General features: G+C 46.9%; 1 protein-coding gene across 10 annotated transcripts in view; it reads right to left on the bottom strand.

The window, feature by feature from the left end:
• The window catches only part of CACNA1E (calcium voltage-gated channel subunit alpha1 E), a 490987-nt gene that overhangs the window by 197109 nt on the left and 275980 nt on the right, over positions 1–17898 (bottom strand). The gene's annotated exons all lie outside the window — the stretch shown is intronic.

The following is a 17898-nucleotide window of genomic DNA, read 5'->3' as shown; positions in this document are numbered from 1 at the left end:
GGTGTATAGCTAAGAGATAAAAAGCAAGCTGTACAAGCAACATCACAATTTTGCGAGGAGAAGGGAAAATACAATTTTTCTAGGAAAAGAGGAGCAGACAAAAGGAAAAGGAACCAGAGCAGACTGGATTGAAGAGCTTTGTCCACACCTGAAATTGTACCTGTCCTAAACCAACTCATTGACTGGAGGTGCAAACGCTCTGTGCTTCCTCTCCAGTAAACATGGCCCTGCCATAAAACTGGCTCGAGAGCATGTTATTATCCTGGCAGCTTCCTAGGAGAAGTAATAATATTAAATGTGGGCTAAATTCCAAAAGAAATAGCTCTAAGAGAAAAGCCTGAAGGTCTCGGGGCCATAGTAATAGGCCCACTGCTGGGCTAATACACACTGAGTTGTGGTTCCTCCGAGTTCAGTCCTCTTCCTTATCTATACCGTCTCCCTGTCAATCCCATAACCCTAAAACCATTAGCAAGTTGATGCTTCTCAAATGGGTATCTCCCGCCCGGCCCTCTCCTCTGAGCTCCAGGCTTATATATCCAACCACTGACTCATCTTGACCTCTTTAATTGGATACCTAATACGCATCAAATGGGCATCTCCTGTTGAACATACCCCAGTGGAACTCTTGACCCTGGTCAGCCAACTTAACCCCTTCTCTAAGCCTCCCACTCTCGAGAAATTGTACCATGTTAATACATTAATGTGGACCAGGAGCCATCATCAGTTCTTTCCTTTCTCTCTCACCTTAGATTCAATCCATCAGCAAGTCTTACCAGCTCTACCTTCAGAATACATCCCAGTCCGACCCCTGGCGTCACTGCCAGTGCAACCGTCTCAGACTTTGCCACCATCATCTTCTGATACCTTGCTCCCCACGGCCAGTTCTCCACACAGCAGCCAGAGTGATCTTTCAACATCTATCAAATCATATCACCCATCTGCTCAACATACTTCAAAGCCTTCCCATCAAATGGGAAATAAAACCCAGCAAGGCCCAGTGTGGTCTGGCCCTGACTAGCTCTCTGATCCCTTCTCCCCCCACGCCCTCCTGGAGTGCTCCAGCTGTCCTGCTGTTCCTGGAACCCACCAAACTGTCACTATGCCAAGCAAGCCGCTGTGCGGTTTCTCCACGAGGCCTCTCCTGACCATCTCAGGCAGAATACAGCCGCCGTCTTATGCCCCCAGAGCACTCAGTCGACAATGCCAAAAGGGATGACAACACTTTATCATGGCATCCTTTGAACCTGAGTCTGTCATCTCTCCTCAAAAGCAGGCACAAAATATTTTCTACCATGCCAGCAATTAGGAGGCCGTCTAAAGTGTGCTGTGTAAATTAAGCTGAACTAAACTGCCCAGTCGTCCCACCGTCTCCTCTCCCTATCTGCTCTGAGGGCAGCAGGGGGCAATGGAAAAGGGCTGGGCTTTTCTCATTGGGCAACATGAGGCTTCAATCCAGGCTTTCTACCTTAATAGCTGAACCACCCTGGGCAGGTCACTTAACCTTTCTGGGCTTCAGCTGCCTCATTTGCAAAATGAGGAAGGATCAGAGTTAGCGTCAAGGTTCCTGTAAGAATTAAGAAGTCAAACAGGCAAAGAAGCCAGCACAGTGCCTGGCACACAGCAGGTCTGAGAGAAATGGCAGCTAGTATTCTTATCCACGTGTTTATCATCTTTCATCTCTTTCCAGCATTACTGAATGTCCAAAGGAGATTCCAACAAAGCATGTTTTGTCCTTCCAGAGGAGAGGTTAACGCCATGAGAAAGACATCAAGACATATAGTCGGGAGGGGAGGCTTCCCTCTGGGGGTGTAAGGGGAGGTGGCAGGCTGAGGTCCTGGGAAACAAGAGGACTGACCACAGCAAGAAAACCCCCTTCTCCTCTCGAGTCGACCTCTGCCCACTGCTGGACTGACCATGACCGCAAAAGCCACGCCGAGGTCACAGCTCCTGAGTGCCAGGGTGGGTCTCGTAAAAGAGACTGGTTGCCACAGCAGAAGAGGATATGCAAGCTCTTCCAAATTAGAACAGGAATTTAATTAAACCAGGAGAGGAATGAGAGATGGGGAGATGATTAAGGCCCCAGGCTATTTCCTTCCTTAGAGGCGAGGGAAAGAGGCAGGGCCGAGCTGGGGATTCGCCCCCTCTCACAATCTGCCCCTCTCCTCCCTGCCCCTCGCCCATCTCCTCCACACCCCCTACTTCTGACTCCTGAGCATCCTTCCTCCTCCGTTTTGGAACCCCTGGGCCCCTACCCCAAAACCACCTCTGTGCAAAGCTCTCCCTCAAGGCATATGTGCCACTGACTCATTCTCCCAGCTTGTAACAAAGCCTCAAACTTTTAATTCCCCAGTTATTATCTTCTCTCGCTCTTGCTACTTCATCTCGCTTCATATTATGAATTATGTACAGTACGTCGGGTACTCAAGAAAGACCCTTTATCAAATCCATGCAAAAGAGAATTTATAAGAGATTTTGATTAACCAAGAGTCTCTTGAAACAACAAAGGACTCCCTGGGCTGGCAGGGAGTTTGAACTTGATATTCACACATAGGGTGGGGGAGGGACTCTGCTCTGTGGAGATGAGACCCCTGAAAGCTCGTTGGGATTCAGTGATGACAATATGCCTTAAGGACATTCTTCCTTCCACGGCTCCCTTCTGAAGCTGCTCAAGGGCACACAGGGGAAGGGATGTGATCAAGTCACGCAGGCAGACAGGTGGGTGGGGAAGCTCCCTGCAGCCTTTGTGCAATCTGGAGGCCATGCCTTCATTTTTTATCCATAAATTGAAAATCAAGATCTGGCCACGGGAGGCTGCCTCCCAAATGCCTGAGACAGAGAAAGTGCTTCGAAAGGTCCTCCTGTCAGTGGACAAGCCACAACTCACGCAAGCCTTACCCATCTGGAGGGAGGGGGAAAGCCACAGTGTGCTTCTCTTGACCCCTTTCACTGAATCTCCTCTGCCCCATCGCCCATCTTTCTCTCTCCTCACCGCCCACCTCCTCACTTGATGAAAACACCCGAGATCCAGCTCAAATAACCTACTTTGCAGTTTATTTAGCTCTAAATGGAAGCCGTAAGACAAATGCAATAAATAACTTGGTACAAAAGGGAGGCACACGCCCCAACCCCCTCGCTCAGTCACACACAAGCACACAGACCAAATATGGGCAATTACTCTGCGGTAACCTTTCCCAGGCTCAACGCACAGATAGTCACAGCTGCTTCTAGGAGCGTGGGATGAGAGCCAGGCTTCATGCTCCTGGGTAGAGTGAGACTCTAGAGGGTAGATAAGACTGCTGGCTCAACGAGGCCAAGGAATCTGAGGTCCCCAGCAGGACTGGAGCTGGAAGCCCAGTCCCTGGGGTGCACGACCTTGGTGACTTAGCTAGTCATGGGTGCCTCCCTGCTCTTCCTTCCCAGCTTGCTCAAGGGGACATGCTCCCCGAGGGGCTGGGTCACGCCTCTCCAACGTAATGTGCTAAGGAGCAGGTACCTCTCGCATGGAGAGGAGAATGGGAGACCTGGGGAAAGCAAAGAGATAGAGCCCTGATTGGAAGCCCTGGGAGGGAGGCTGTGACAGAGATGTGCCAGCCTGGCAGACTACCCGAGTCCCGCCTTGGTTTGGGGGACATGTGCTGCCAAGAACTGGAATGGGATCACGACTCACAGCAAGGGAGGCGGGATCACCTGTGCCTATGCGGGCACAGGCCCGCTGCCCTCTGGGTCCTGCCTTTCCTTCCAAATCACGAAGGGCATCCTCTCTGATTCACCGCACAGCTATAACTAGTAGCACCCCCAAAGGCAAGTGGTGGCATGCCTCAGTCACTCAGATCAGTCACTCCAGAGAAAGGACTCAGGCTCCCACACTCCCTTTCTTTCCTGCTTCATCTAGAATCTGCCGTTTTTATACAAGTGATTCAGGAAGTAGTGGCTCCGTTTTACGTCATCAAGGAAACGGTTAGAAAAGGTATGCTATTATAACGTTTTGTGCACAAACGAAAGAGAAAGATTCCAACAATATTTTGAATAATATATATTCTGTCTTCCTTCCAAGGGACCCCATTGACCAAATCTGCCAAAACCCATTTAAAGATTACATGTGAAAAATCCACATTGCTAAGCTCAATAACAGAAATCTTCTGAACATCACTGTGCATCATCTTCAAGTATTTTAAAGATACCTGAAATCCTAGATACTCATGTTGCAACAGAAGAAAGGGTGGGGGAAAAAATGTAATTGTAATGTATACATGTAAGGATAACCTGACCCCCTTGCTGTAACAGTGGGGAAAAAAAAAAAAAAGATAACTGAAATTGATAAAACATATCTGAGCACAAAAAACACTTTCATATAAACATTCTGATCTAATTCTCACAACCATAATATGAACTAAGTGCCCCCATTTAACAGAAGAGGAAAATGCATCTCACTGAGGTCATGTGACTTGCCTAGGCAATCATGGCATTGGGGAGTGGGGCGTGGGGATAAAACCTGAACTTGAACCCAGATCTTCTGAGTACAATCCAGTGTCTAACACCACCTATTCCTTATGGTATTTATTATTCTAACCTAATTGGTTTTCTAAAATATTCATTCTTTGGCGACGAGTCATATAAGCAACTACTAATTCCCGTTAAAATTAATGTAAAAAGCTGTCAGCATAATGGAAACGAAAACTCAAGCACCAAACTGCTAACAGCAATACCGAGCATTCGCAAGTACATTATTTATATCAATATAATTATATTAATAGATTAATCTACTACATAGATAAAAGTCTGTATTACCATAGGGTTTTTTTCCTGCTTTCACAGATCAGAGAATTTTCACACAACAAATACAAAAGAATTGGGGCTTGCAACAGGGCTGTTAACTTTTTTCAATTAAAATTCAATTACAGGGAGTTCCCATCATGGCGCAGTGGTTAACGAATCCGACTAGGAACCATGAGGTTGCGGGTTCGGTCCCTGCCCTTGCTCAGTGGGTTAACGATCCGGCGTTGCCGTGAGCTGTGGTGTAGGTTGCAGACGCGGCTCGGATCCCGCGTTGCTGTGGCTCTGGCGTAGGCCGGAGGCTCCAGCTCTGATTCGACCTCTAGCCTGGGAACCTCCATATGCCGCAGGAGCAGCCCTAGAAATGGCAAAAAGACCAAAAAAAAAAAAAAAAAATTCAATTACAAGTTGAACACATTCAGTTTCATGAAAAACCATACTGCTATTATTTTCTTATCATGCCAGACTGATAAAAACTTCATCAAGGGCTCTGTCCTGGGCCATCTAGAAACACTGCTGTAGACTGATGTCGGGTCTGCCCTAACACGAAGTGTAGAAAGTCCTGAAACTTGTTATGGCAGCCGTAATGTCAGCATTTCACCAATCATCTAGAGGTAATGCAAGTTCGTAAAAACTAGTATGAACTCTTAAAATGTATTCAGATGCCATTTTTGTAACAGACACAGGTAAGTTTTTCAATACAGACTTAATTTAAACAACACTATGCTTCTAAGCAAAAACACGAGCCATGAGAGCTTCTGATATGCAGAGCAAACAGATGCTAAAGAACAAGAAACAAGATGGGAGAATTTGCCTTACACGCCCGTGACAGCATAACCAGATACCCTCTTTGAATAAGCAAAAAAAAGAAAGAAAAAAAAAACAAACCTCACTTAGCAAAACGGAGTGTGTAAGTATATAGCTCATATAAGCAAAAAGTCATAAAAAGAGCATTCACAAAGCAAGGAATAAGGGATTCAGGGTATTTTCAAAGCACTTTCATGTGTTTTATCTTGTGTAATTGCTACAAGACTCTTGAGGTTAGAAACAGCAGGTGGTATTACCCCCATCTTACTAATGAGAAGACTAACACACATGTATTTATTCATTTAACTGACATTTACAAAGAGACACAAGTGTGTTGCCTGCAATCATGGGGCTCGTGGCAAGAGGGGTTCCAGCGGCTGTTCGGCCCTCCTCAGTGTATCAAACCCCAAGCTGATGTTTTCAAAGGTAAAACAAATGGAGCTTGTAAAAGGTACATTCAGCAGCAGAAAGTGATGCCAGAAACAGTGTCTTCAAGTTGGGGGCTGTTCCTGGTCATGTTTCATCACAGAAAACAGGACATCCTTTCTCTCTGTTCTGCTCCCAGACCCTAACCATCCCTCAGATGGCCATCTCTGAGTCTGGGTCTCTTTAAGAGCATTTCAGAGCCAGATTCCAAGCCAGGAGGGCCAGCTGTGTCAGAGAAATAAACCACTAATTACACACAAGCCCTGTGGAAACACTCCAATAAAGTACAGTCCCCTTATGTTTCACTAGTTGGGTTTTTTGGTGCCTCTACCTGTCACAGGAGAAGGGAGCAGGGCGCTGAGCGGCAGCTCAGTGGGAAAAGCAGACTGCAGTAACCATGGTGACAGCCGCTGTCCAGCACTAGCCGCGTCCGTCCCCAGCCGAAGTCCCCTCATCAGAACACGGACCCTGAGAGCCGGGTGGTCTGTAGCCAAGCTGCCCTTGATGGGTTCACAGAGCCTCTCTGTGAAACCAGTCCATCAATGGATACTTACTGGAATGCTGAACCACCCCTGGGGAACTGTGGTTGATGCCAGGAGATGACAGGGTTTCAACAGGGAAGAGAGACAGAGGCACCTAAGCAAGAGACCACCTGTAATGGGGCATGTGGGAAAAGCACCAAATGAATGCTCCTGGCCTGGGGAAGAGGCCTCAGAGGAAAGATCTCTTCTGCAAGTTTCCAGCGGTAGTCAGAGGAGTCTCTGGGAGGAAAAAAAATCTAATTCGAAGAACAGGGATTCAAGACTGGCAACCATGCACATGAGAGACACAAGGTGGCAAGGCAGAGAGACAGGAGGGGACCTGCCTGAAAGAGAGATCCCGACAGTGAGCGGGATGCTCTGCTCATCTCCCCTCCAGGAGTGGTTTTTCCAGAATGCTTTAAATAATTATTTGACGCCATGAGTGCCTCCCATGTGCCAGGCCCATGCCAAGGGCTTTATCTGAGTTATCTCATAGAATTCCTACTACAGCTCTACAAGGCGGTCACCATAACTATCCTCGCATGATATTTTAAGGACACTAAGGAACAGAGGTTAACTAAGTTGCTCAGGTCCCACAGGTAGTAAAGGTGGGACCAGGATTCCTAACCCATGTTAAACCACCTCTAGGAACAGAAATCATTGTTTCCAACATGATCTTCATCAGAACGTCAATGCAGAAAATGCACAGAAATGACCTAAATGCCCATCGACAAAGGAGTGGATCAAAAGAAGATGTGGTACCTATACACAATGGAGTATTACTCAGCCATTAAAAGGAACAAAATACCGGCATTTGCAGCAACATGGATGGACCTAGAAATTATCATGCTAAGTGAAGTCAGCCATACAATGAGACACCAACATCAAATGCTTTCACTGACACGTGGAATCTGAAAACAGGACAGAATGAACTTCCTTGCAGAACAGATACTGACTGACTCACAGACTTTGAAAAACTTATGGTTTCCAAAGGAGACAGTTTGGGGGTTGGGGGGATGCGCTGAGGTTGTGGGAGGGAAATCCTATAAACTGGATTGTGATGATCATTGTACAGCTACAGATGTAATAAATTCATTGAGTAATAAAAAATAAAAACTAAAATTAAAAAAATGCACAGAGAGGAATGCCTTTGGCATAAGCGTATTTTTGCTATTTCATACACATATGTATTTATAACACGAAACATGTATGTAAGATAGAATCAGTCACTCAAAACATGAGTTGGTTTGGGGGAGGATAAGGACTGAAGCCAGGGTTAGAGATGACTGTTGCAGTCTCGAATCCGCTTTGGCAACCAGTTTCTTTCTGTATTTTGTTTTAGTTTCACAGTAGTGAGAAAATCCTGAATCATACAGAAAGGGAAGAGTGTGCTCACTTATATCACTTTCTGCGAGCAAACAAGCTCAGGCCTGAATTTTTTAAAAAGACGAACACAGAACTACAAGCCTTCTAATCAATAGCACATTGACACAAAGTGCAAATGAATATGGAAATGGCAAAGGGAGCTTTACTCTAATGTCTGCACAGAAAGGAATTAAGCCACGGTGACCTCAGGTAGCTCTCCCAGTCTGAAATTTTGATCTAGAAGACACTGATGATGTGTGACACTTTATATTGTTTTTTTTTTAAAAAAAACTTCCACTTCCTCAATTCTGATATACCTTTCTTCATAGGTGAAGGTTCCAGAACTCAGAATATATGACTATGTAACATATGGAATGTAGTAGGCTTTTTTTCCCCTTGAAATGTTGTTATTAAGTTTTTAGTAGATCTTATAATTGATGGCAAATATCTTGGATTCACGGGAGTATGGTAGCTAAAAGATGTATTTTAACTATCAACAAAAAGAAAATATAACCTACGGGATGGGAGAAAATATTTGCAAATGATATGACTGACAAGGGATTAATTTCCAAAATGTACCAAGAGCTGATACAGCTCAATAGCAACAAACCAACCAACCCAATTAAAAAATGGGCAAAAGACCTAAATAGACATTTCCCCCAAGTAGACATACACATGGCCAACAGGCACACGCAAAGATGCTCCATAGCGCTAATTATTAGAGAACTGCCAAAACACAATGATTTGACCACATACTGGTCAGAATGGCCATTATAAAAAAGTCTACAATAATAAATGCCAGAGAGGGTGTGGAGAAGAAGGGAATTCTCTTACACTCTTGGTAGAAACGTAAACTGCTACAGCCATTATGGAGAACAGTAGGAAGGTTCCTCAAAAAACTAAAAATAGAGTTAACATATAATCCAGCAATCCCTCTCCTGGGCATCCACCTACAAAGAAAAAGACTCTAATTTGAAAAGATACATGTGCCTCAATGTTCAGAGCAGCACTATTCACAACAGCCAAGACATGGAAACAACCCAAAGACCCATCAACGGATGAATGGATAAAGAATACGTGGTGTGTCCATGTGTATATATGTATGTGTGTGTAATTTTGTGTATGTATATAATTTTTCAGATTATTTCCATTATCGGTTATTATAAGACATTAATAATGCTGTAAGATATTGATATTCATATCTTACATGAGATATTATAAGACACTGTGCTATATAGTAGGTCCTTGTTGTTTATTTGTTTTACATGTGGTAGTGTGTACCTGTTAATCCCAAGTGCCTGATTTATCTCTCCTCTTCCCTTTCACCTTTGGTGATCATAAATTCGTTTTGTATGTCTCTGATATATTTCTGTTATGTAAATTTGTTCATTTGTATCATTTTTTTGAGATTCCACATAAAAAGCTATCATGGTATTTGTCTTTAGGTCTATTCACGTTGCTGTAACTGACAGGACTGCATTCTTTTTATGGATAATATTCACATATATGTGGTATATACGTGTGTGTATACACACACACACACGCACACACACACATATAAATGAATCCTATTTCTATATATCTGAAACACTGTCAATCAACTAGATTTCCATTTTTATAAGTTTAAAAAAAAAAGGCATTTAAAAAAAAATTTTGAGACCATTTTGCAAGAGCCCCCGAAGCCCAGCTCCAAATCTCTGCTGACAAGTCCCTGATTCGGGGTGAAGGGCGGTGCCCAGGGATGGAGCAGGAAGGGGAGACCCAGCAGGCAGGGGAGGGAGGCAGCCAGAAATGTACCCTCCGGAGGATGGACAGGCCAGCGGGCTGATCCTCTTCCCAAGAGCCAGTGTGTGTCAGTCACCTTCTATTAGACACATACGGATTAAAGCGTGACCTCGTGCAGATCCACGCAGTGGGGGAGACAGGGCGACGGCTGTCTTTCGGGACGCTCTCGCTCTGCAGCTCCCCTCACCCTCCCCAGGCCCAGTCACTACGTGGAACCGTGGCTCTCAAACAAACGTCACTGGTCACTGCGGCCTCACAATCACCAGGGAGCCTGTTAAAAATACAGATTCCATCCTCCTGTCTCTGCAGCTGCTGGTGCATCACCTCCAGGCAGAGCCCAGGAACCTGCACTTGTATGAACTGCGCCCAGGTGATGCTAAGAAGGACCCCACTCTAAGGACACTGAGACAAAGGACTCAAGAAATAGTTGCCTAGTGAATGATCAACTGAGAGGAACATGATAGAAACCTTTTGGCTTGTCCAGGGTGTCAGAGACTGGCCCCGTGTCATCCCTGTCAGGCTGGGATCCCATAGGGATTTGGCCTTGAGAGTGATCCAGCAGAAAGTACCTGAAACAGCCATGGAATCGCCAACGTGCCGCCCTGAGTTCATTTCCGCCCCTGACTCCTAAGGCCTGGTGTTGCCTCAGAACAGAGGGATCACAGTCGAAGGCTGCCTGACGCACCAGGCACTTGAGGCCTTGGCCATGGATCAGAAATGAAACTGTGTATTAGAGTGGGCGACAAGAAAGGCCAAAAGCCCTGAGCCAGCCTAATGGCTCCGCACAGACAAAAGATCTGGAGCCTGGCCTGGTGTGGGGTTGAAATTCAGGCACCTGATCAGGAGGCGAACTTGGCGTATTTGGAACCAACCCCAAACATGAGGGCATCTCTGGCTTGACAAATTATTCAGAAATCCAAACGGACAGGAAAGAAGAGGAATATAGTCCGGGGTGAGAAGCAGCTATGGATGAGAATACATGCACGAGACAGGAAAAAAAAAAAAAACACGGACTTCCCAGGATGGAGCCAGGGAGTGGCAGCTGGAGACCCCGGGCTCCAGCGCCATGGAGAGGGTGCAGGAGGAAGGCACTGCAGGGTGGAGAGGACAAGTGATTCACGTGAAAAACAGGCTGCCAACGGCAGCAGCAGAAGCTACAACCATAAATGCATTTTTTTTTGAAAAGAGACACTCTGAGGGAGAAAACAAGATGACAGAATAAAGGCTAGTGAGGAAGGGGGGCGGGCCGCTGGGTTTCAGGCCTCAAATGTTCCCAAGTCAACGCTCTGAATTGGGCTGAAGCAGAGCCAGGCACCCAGGAGGGATGTCTGGGCGGGCACAGGAGGTATGTCACACCTCCCAGTCACAGGCTCCTCGTGGGCACACGCAGCCCTCACCCACTCACTCACTCTGCCTCTCCTGGGGGCAGTTCGAGCACGAAATTAGAACTCGGCACGTTTGCTTTCAATACTTCCTTCTACTGCCTGTCTGCAATGACACAGGTTGCTCAACTCACTTCATGAATGACACTCGGCCGGCAGGTTTCAGAGCAACTTTGGCAAAAGGGCCGATAATCCCTTTCCTCGCCTTTCACAGTCCCCCCCCACCTCCCTCCTCCCCACACAGCTCCATTTCCATTGCTCTGCCCAGGGCACTCACTTGACCCTCATTTTATTATTCTCACCTGGAAAAACCAGGCTGGGAAATGCCAATGCTCCATCCACTCTTGCCTGGACTTCAGTGGCCGAACGTGACCAGAAGAGAATATAGCATGTTCACTGGTCTCACGTTCACCTCAGCACCACGAACCCCAAGTGGGTCCCAAATGCTTCCCAGAAAAGGGATCCCCATTCTACTCACTCCCTCACTCGCCCACAAAACTATTCATACCTTCTCCCAAACTTCCAACATTTATCTCCTGCCACCTGCTGCTGATGGTCTGACTTTCCGTGAGAAAAGAGACGGGCATTTCCAGAAGCTTCCATCACCACCGGCCCACATCCCTGCCCCTGCAGCCTTCCCTCCTAGGACTATGGCTGAACCATGATGCTGGGCTCAAGCCCTGCCCTCCACCTGTCAAGGGGCTAGAAGCCCATCCCCTCTAACCGGCTTTAGAGGGCTGCCCCACCAACCATCCTCCCTCTCCATCAACAAACATCCTTCTCTTGAATGGTTCATTCTCATCAGGATAGTCCAACAAAAATAATCTCAACAGAGGATATTTCTTTCACCTGCCCCATAGTCTCTGCTTCCCTTTCAACGAAACTCATTGCAATGGTCTGTACAGCTTTCTAACCCTGGCTCAAACCTGCTCCAACCAGGCTTTCATCCTTCCCACTCCCCTCTCCTGGCCTCTGATGATTAATTCTTAGCCCTTATCTTACTTGACCCATACAAAGGCAGCGTTTGACTCAGCCCATCGCCTCTCCTTCCTCCTCCCTGAAGCTCCTTCCCTTCCCTTGGCCTCCAGGATGCCACGCCCCTTACAGCTCCTTCTCAGGCTCCTTGCTGAGGAGGCCTTCACTCCCCAACATCTTCACACTGGAATTCAGTTCTCAAACCTCTTCTCTATCGTTCAGTGTATGCCCTTTCTTGATGGTTTATCCACTCTTAGGGCTTTAAGTATCATCTATACACTGAAAACCCCCTAATTTATATCTCTAGCCTAGATGTATCTTAAATATATAAATATAAATGTATGACATATAAGTAATATAATTTAAGATATAAATTATATCTTCTACCCTAAACTTGGTTATCCAACTCTCCTTACACCACTAGATCAAATAAGCATCACGAGTTCTTCATTCGTGTCCAAACTCAATTTTTTATCTTCTTCCCAATCTATTTCACCTCTCAGCCCTCACGGGAAAGGAGCGGACCAACTTCCAGGATCCACTGACCAACCCCTCTGTGTACTGCATAAGTCAGAGGTGAGCAAGGCTGATACCAGATTGCAGGTGCCATCTGTATGACAGGGTCCCAGATTCCTGCAAGGACACAGGCACAGAATCGTAGAGACACGGATGTGGGGGGAAAGTCAGCCTATTCTGGAGCATGACTGATCCTGGTTTCAGGAGTCTACAAATTCCACCCACTGCATACTTGATCCTAGGTCAGCGGGTACACTTTAGGGCTCTGCCACCATAAGACGATGGTAGATTCCTGGGCCCTGGTTGTCAAGTGAGTTTTGGGGTATGTTCTGTCTCCTGGGCATGTGGAGGAGGTGGTAAGGAAGACTGGAGCCGAGATAAGAAGACACATTTCCTCGCTGCATGGAACTCAGCACCAAACGTGTTCTCTATAGGCACCATAACATCAGAGAAACTTCAGGAAGCTGGAGGTGGCAGTTTTCCACCAGCCCTTGGATATGGTGTTATTCATATGCTTATGCCTAATACACAGACACAAAATGCCAACGAGGCAAAAAGCAAATCGCTATTAACCACCTACCAACCACTCTTAGCTATGTGACGTAGGGAGGAGGCAACTTAAAAGACAGCCACAGGCACCGTTACCAACCAAAGGACTGCTCAGAGAGAGGAAGACTCTCAGAAAGCATCCAGACCACCAGTCGCCCTTTTGTGCCAAAAGCCAGGAAAGAGTATGAAAAGCTCTCCCAGCACAGTGGCACAGCACCCAGGCAGTCGTAACAGATCCAGCTGGCGTGCCCGCAAGGCCAGAGCAACAGCGCGCCCCCAAGACGTGTCCACATCTGCCTGAGCGATCGACACCAAGTGAGGAGTGAAACGGCTTAGGGAAGAATACAGATGTAAAATACAAGCACAGACCCAAAGTACCCGCCACGAAGAGGACAGATGTGAGTAACTGCACATGGCAACGGGGCGCTGCTGAAATCTGGATACTAGTCCGGATACCAATAACCTGTTCTGGCAGGTTAACACAAAACCAGAACGACAGCAGAGAAACAAGATTCAGACCAGAACCAGGGGAAAGCCAACCTCAGAGCCACATCTAGCCCAGAGGAAGAGGCTAGAAGCGAGGACTAGAGCCAAAGTAACATCTGTAGAGTGAACAGCACTGAGCCAAGGGACAAGAGGCTGTATTGGAAAAGGAATACCCAGCCAGATTAGAAGAAATACAACGAATTAAACTAGTCCGAAGTTCTTGTGGTGGCTCAGTGGGTTAAGAACCCGACTAGTATCCATGAGGATGGGGGTTGGATCCCTGGCCTCCTTCAATGGCTGAAGGATCCAGGGTTGCTGTGGCTGTGATGGAGGCCAGCAGCGGCAGCTCCCATTCGACCCCTAAACCAGGAATTTTCCTATGTCACAGGTGTGGCTGTAAAAACACAAGCCAAACAAACCAACCAACCAAAAAACTAGTAAGAAGAGGGGAGAGTCTGCAAGTGGAGAAGACCTTTGGAGAGACAGTCAAAACAGGAAGCAGCAGCCAGCAGAACTGTAGACTGCTTTGCATCTTTCCACCACCAGAGGGAGGGAAGCCAAGAACACAGTTGGAGGGTGACCAAGCCGAGTTGAAATGTTGGGAGAGAGGAAAGTGAGCACATAGGACTGACTCCAGGTTGCCCTGACAATGGGAACTCTCCCCCCTCCCTTACAATCATGCATGAAAAGGAGAAAAGCTACATGTAAATCAAGGTAACGGTAACCCATGGCAGAGCCACCCATGTCCCAGGAGGCAGCAAGGAAGGCTTTGTGCCGCAGAAAAGGGATACGGACACCAGGGACGCATTCCAGCTCAAAAGAAATAAGGCTACACAGGGTCCACATGTTTGATAGCTTCTGTGTACAGTGTAAACCCAAAGGTTCTCCAAATGGTTTGGGCATAACTGGCGCCAATAAATCTTACGAACTTGTGACCATTGACGAGAAGAAGCACTGGACTGGGAAAGAGGGACTCCCTTTTCTTTGTGGCTTTTGTGAGGAGATAGGGCATCTGGGGGAACTGGGCCTTCCCAGCACGCGTGGTTGAAAGAGAAATCAACACAGTTATAGTTGCATCTTATTAGCAGTGGAGGTAGGAAAGGCCCGGTGGGTAATTTCTCTCTATGCAGAAACATACATATATACACGCATGTATTTAGAGTACTAAGGTGACTGGTTGTTTATAGTGAATTCAGTGGGGGGCAACTAGTTCTAACATATATGGACAATTTTGTCATATATGTGACATTCTCAGGGTGCCATGACAGTTCCAAGGCTGCCCCACAAGACCAAAAAGTGGGCAGCGGCCCAATTCCTGGAAACCCCCACCATTCCTTGAAATAGTTGGAATAATCCTTCCGCCCATTTGTCTATGCAACCGCCCAGCCCATAAAAACTCACCACCCCATATTCAGGGCCTCTGACTTCCCACCTTCTGAGATGGCCCACACTCTGTCTGGGAGTGTGTTTCTCCCAGAGCCACTCTCTCTTGTCTTATGAGACGGCCCACCCTTTATCCATCTCTCAAAAAATCTACGTCTTTCCTATCAGGTTGCCTCTCACTAAACTGCTTTTGTGCTGAGACATCAAGAACCTGAACTTCAGTAAGTCCTGGGACTAGGTGTGTGGTTTTAATTAAAAAAATAAAAATAAAAAAAAATAAAAATAAAAGAGCATTCAAATCCCAATCTGGACTTTGGCTGGGTTTGAGTCTTGGCCCTGTGGTTTCAAGTTCCAATCTGAGGTGTACGGTTTCTCCATGTCACCAAATCAAAACTTCGTTACAATGTCAGCCTCGCCTACAAATGGGATTTTAAAGCAGTCAATCAGGAATCACGGTCAGGCCTAGTGAGGCCATTGGCTTGATTAAAGCCTGCCATCCCAAAAGGAGAGTGAGCTTGCCACAACAGATCCACTATTTACTAACTGCCTGGCGCCGAACCCTCTGTCTATTAAAGTCTTCGATTTTGTACAGCTTCTCAGCACGCCTTTCCAGCTGCTGGATGGGATGCTGCTTGCTTGGTGAATGGTTTAATAAAGTCAATAACATCTTTAAGATTCACTCAGTTGAGGGAGTTCCCATTGTGAACTGTGGAGAAACGAACCCAACTCGTATCCATGAGGATGCAGGTTCGATCCCTGGCCCTGCTCAGTGGGTTAAGGATCTGGCATTACCATGAGCCACACTGTAGGTGGCAGATGTGGCTTGGATCTGGCATTGCTATGGCTGTGGCTGAGGCTGGCAGCTGCAGCTCTGATTAGACCCCTAGCCTGGGAACTTCAATAAGCCACAAGTGTGGCCATAAAAAGACAAAAAATAATGAAATGAAATAAAATATAATTCACTCAGCTAAATTTTGATTTTTTAACAAAACTTGTCTGATATGACTCCATCCTATATTGCTAGCCTCTATACCCACCAGTATGAAGAGTCCATGGCTCTGAACCTTCTTCCGGTGGCAGACAACCCTAACTCCAGCTCCTGTAAGAGAGCTCTACCTGGGCCATGCTTCACACCCCAGTTCCCTGCTCAGCTGAGGCCCAGACCCTGCAGGAGCCCTCTCTTCTAAGGGAACCAGACTGTGTCCTTATTCCACTGGCTGAAAATCAAGTGTCTTTTCCATCCAACTTCTCCTGAATCGAGGGGTAGCTTTCTGCCTATGACCATCACCTCTGCCTGTGGACTCCTGGCTCCATGCTCTCCCCATGGCTCCAACGCTTTGAAAGTGATATAATTCAAAGTAGACATGAGTTCGTTCTGCCCCAGGAATAGTCAGTCACTTTTTGGAAACCAGCCCTATAGCTCATTGAGTTCTCTCGAGCCTGGATCCAGCCACAGGAGTAGCAGAAGGACTTCAGTGAAGTTCAATGACTGATGGCCTGCAAGTCAGAGGTACTATGAGTCTGCGGCCCTGGGAGCCTGAGCAATGAAAGGTTTCAGAGCATCTGCAGATGGACTTCTTCTCTCTTCTTCCTCGGTAGAGTGCACTGACAAAGAGAGCAAGTTCACTGCCTCTGTGTAACCTCCCTCTGTACCTATGCTCGATATATAAGTGGAGAGAGACTGGGATTTGAAAAAAGCAACAGAGAGCAGGGATCATGGCATTTTTTTCCTCCTCTGTTACCATAGTGCCTAGCACAGTGCTTGATACATCACAGATGCTCACTAATGTGGGCCAAATGAATGAATGGATGGAAAAATGAACAAAGGAATGAATGCAAGGATGAGGGATTCCTTCTTATCTTAGTACCTTCCGAGCCTTGGCTCCAGAGGACCAACGGATCTCACCTGTATCTTCAAAAGGCAACACTTCTCCTTTCAGGCTTTCAATGTACTTATCACATCACTTAGGTGAGTCTTTGGCATCCTTCCCAAAGCCCTACAGATGACACTAGCCACTGTGGGGCTGGGACTGCAAGTTCCAGAGGTGCCTGGATAACTGAGTGACATGGCCTCAAGACAACCTTCACATCTCAAATGAGGAGTCACTGGGCCTCCCTTCCCTCTTTCCGGCCACCTCCACAACTGGTGGGAACCCCAGAGGGTCACACAGAACCCTTGGGCTTGTTGAGCATACGCTGGTCCTTGGGACTTCTTCATTGCCCTGCAGAGTTTCAGCATAACAGCCTGGAGCTCTTCTGTACAAAGCTCCACCTGCCTTGCTCTGCCGGCATGGCAATGGGTCCAGGTTAGGGATGGACATTTACTAGGCACCGACTTGCATGGGCTCTTATGCAAATTCTGGCTCTTCGGCTATGATAATCTGATTGAGTCTCTCCTGAGTCAGCAGCTCCCTTCTCTCCCATATAGATTATGTCCACATGTCCTTCTAAAGGAGGCTTTCTGTAAGCCACCCTGTGTCCCCCACACTATGTTTATACAGATGGAGTCAGGTTAAAAGGAACTGAAGGTCACCTTGAGGTAAATGAGGCAGTGCAAGTAAGTGGGAGGACTCTTCCACAGGTAACAGCCTTGGGGTGGGCTGCCTGGCTCCATACGAGGGTGCAGATCTCAGGCAGCACCTGTTTAACTGAAGACAACCTGCTCAAACTGCTTCATCCACCTAGGTCCCTTACGCATCAAACGACACACCTCCCTGGCCTCTTTCCTCTTAGCACTTAGACTTGGCACCATGACTTTCATAACTTGTCAAGATCAGACTCTGAGAGGTGGAAGGCCCTTCAGTAGTCACCCTAACTAGTGCGCCCATGCAGGGATCCCCTAATTCCACCGACAGACAGTTAGACAGGCTTGCCTTGTTCACTCCCTCAGAAGCTTTCCAACATGCCTGGTCATATGAATCACACTATTC

This window comes from Sus scrofa, chromosome 9, assembly GCF_000003025.6.
Source record: "Sus scrofa isolate TJ Tabasco breed Duroc chromosome 9, Sscrofa11.1, whole genome shotgun sequence".
Classification (NCBI taxonomy): domain Eukaryota; kingdom Metazoa; phylum Chordata; class Mammalia; order Artiodactyla; family Suidae; genus Sus; species Sus scrofa.
This window is presented reverse-complemented; position numbering and strand designations above follow the sequence as displayed.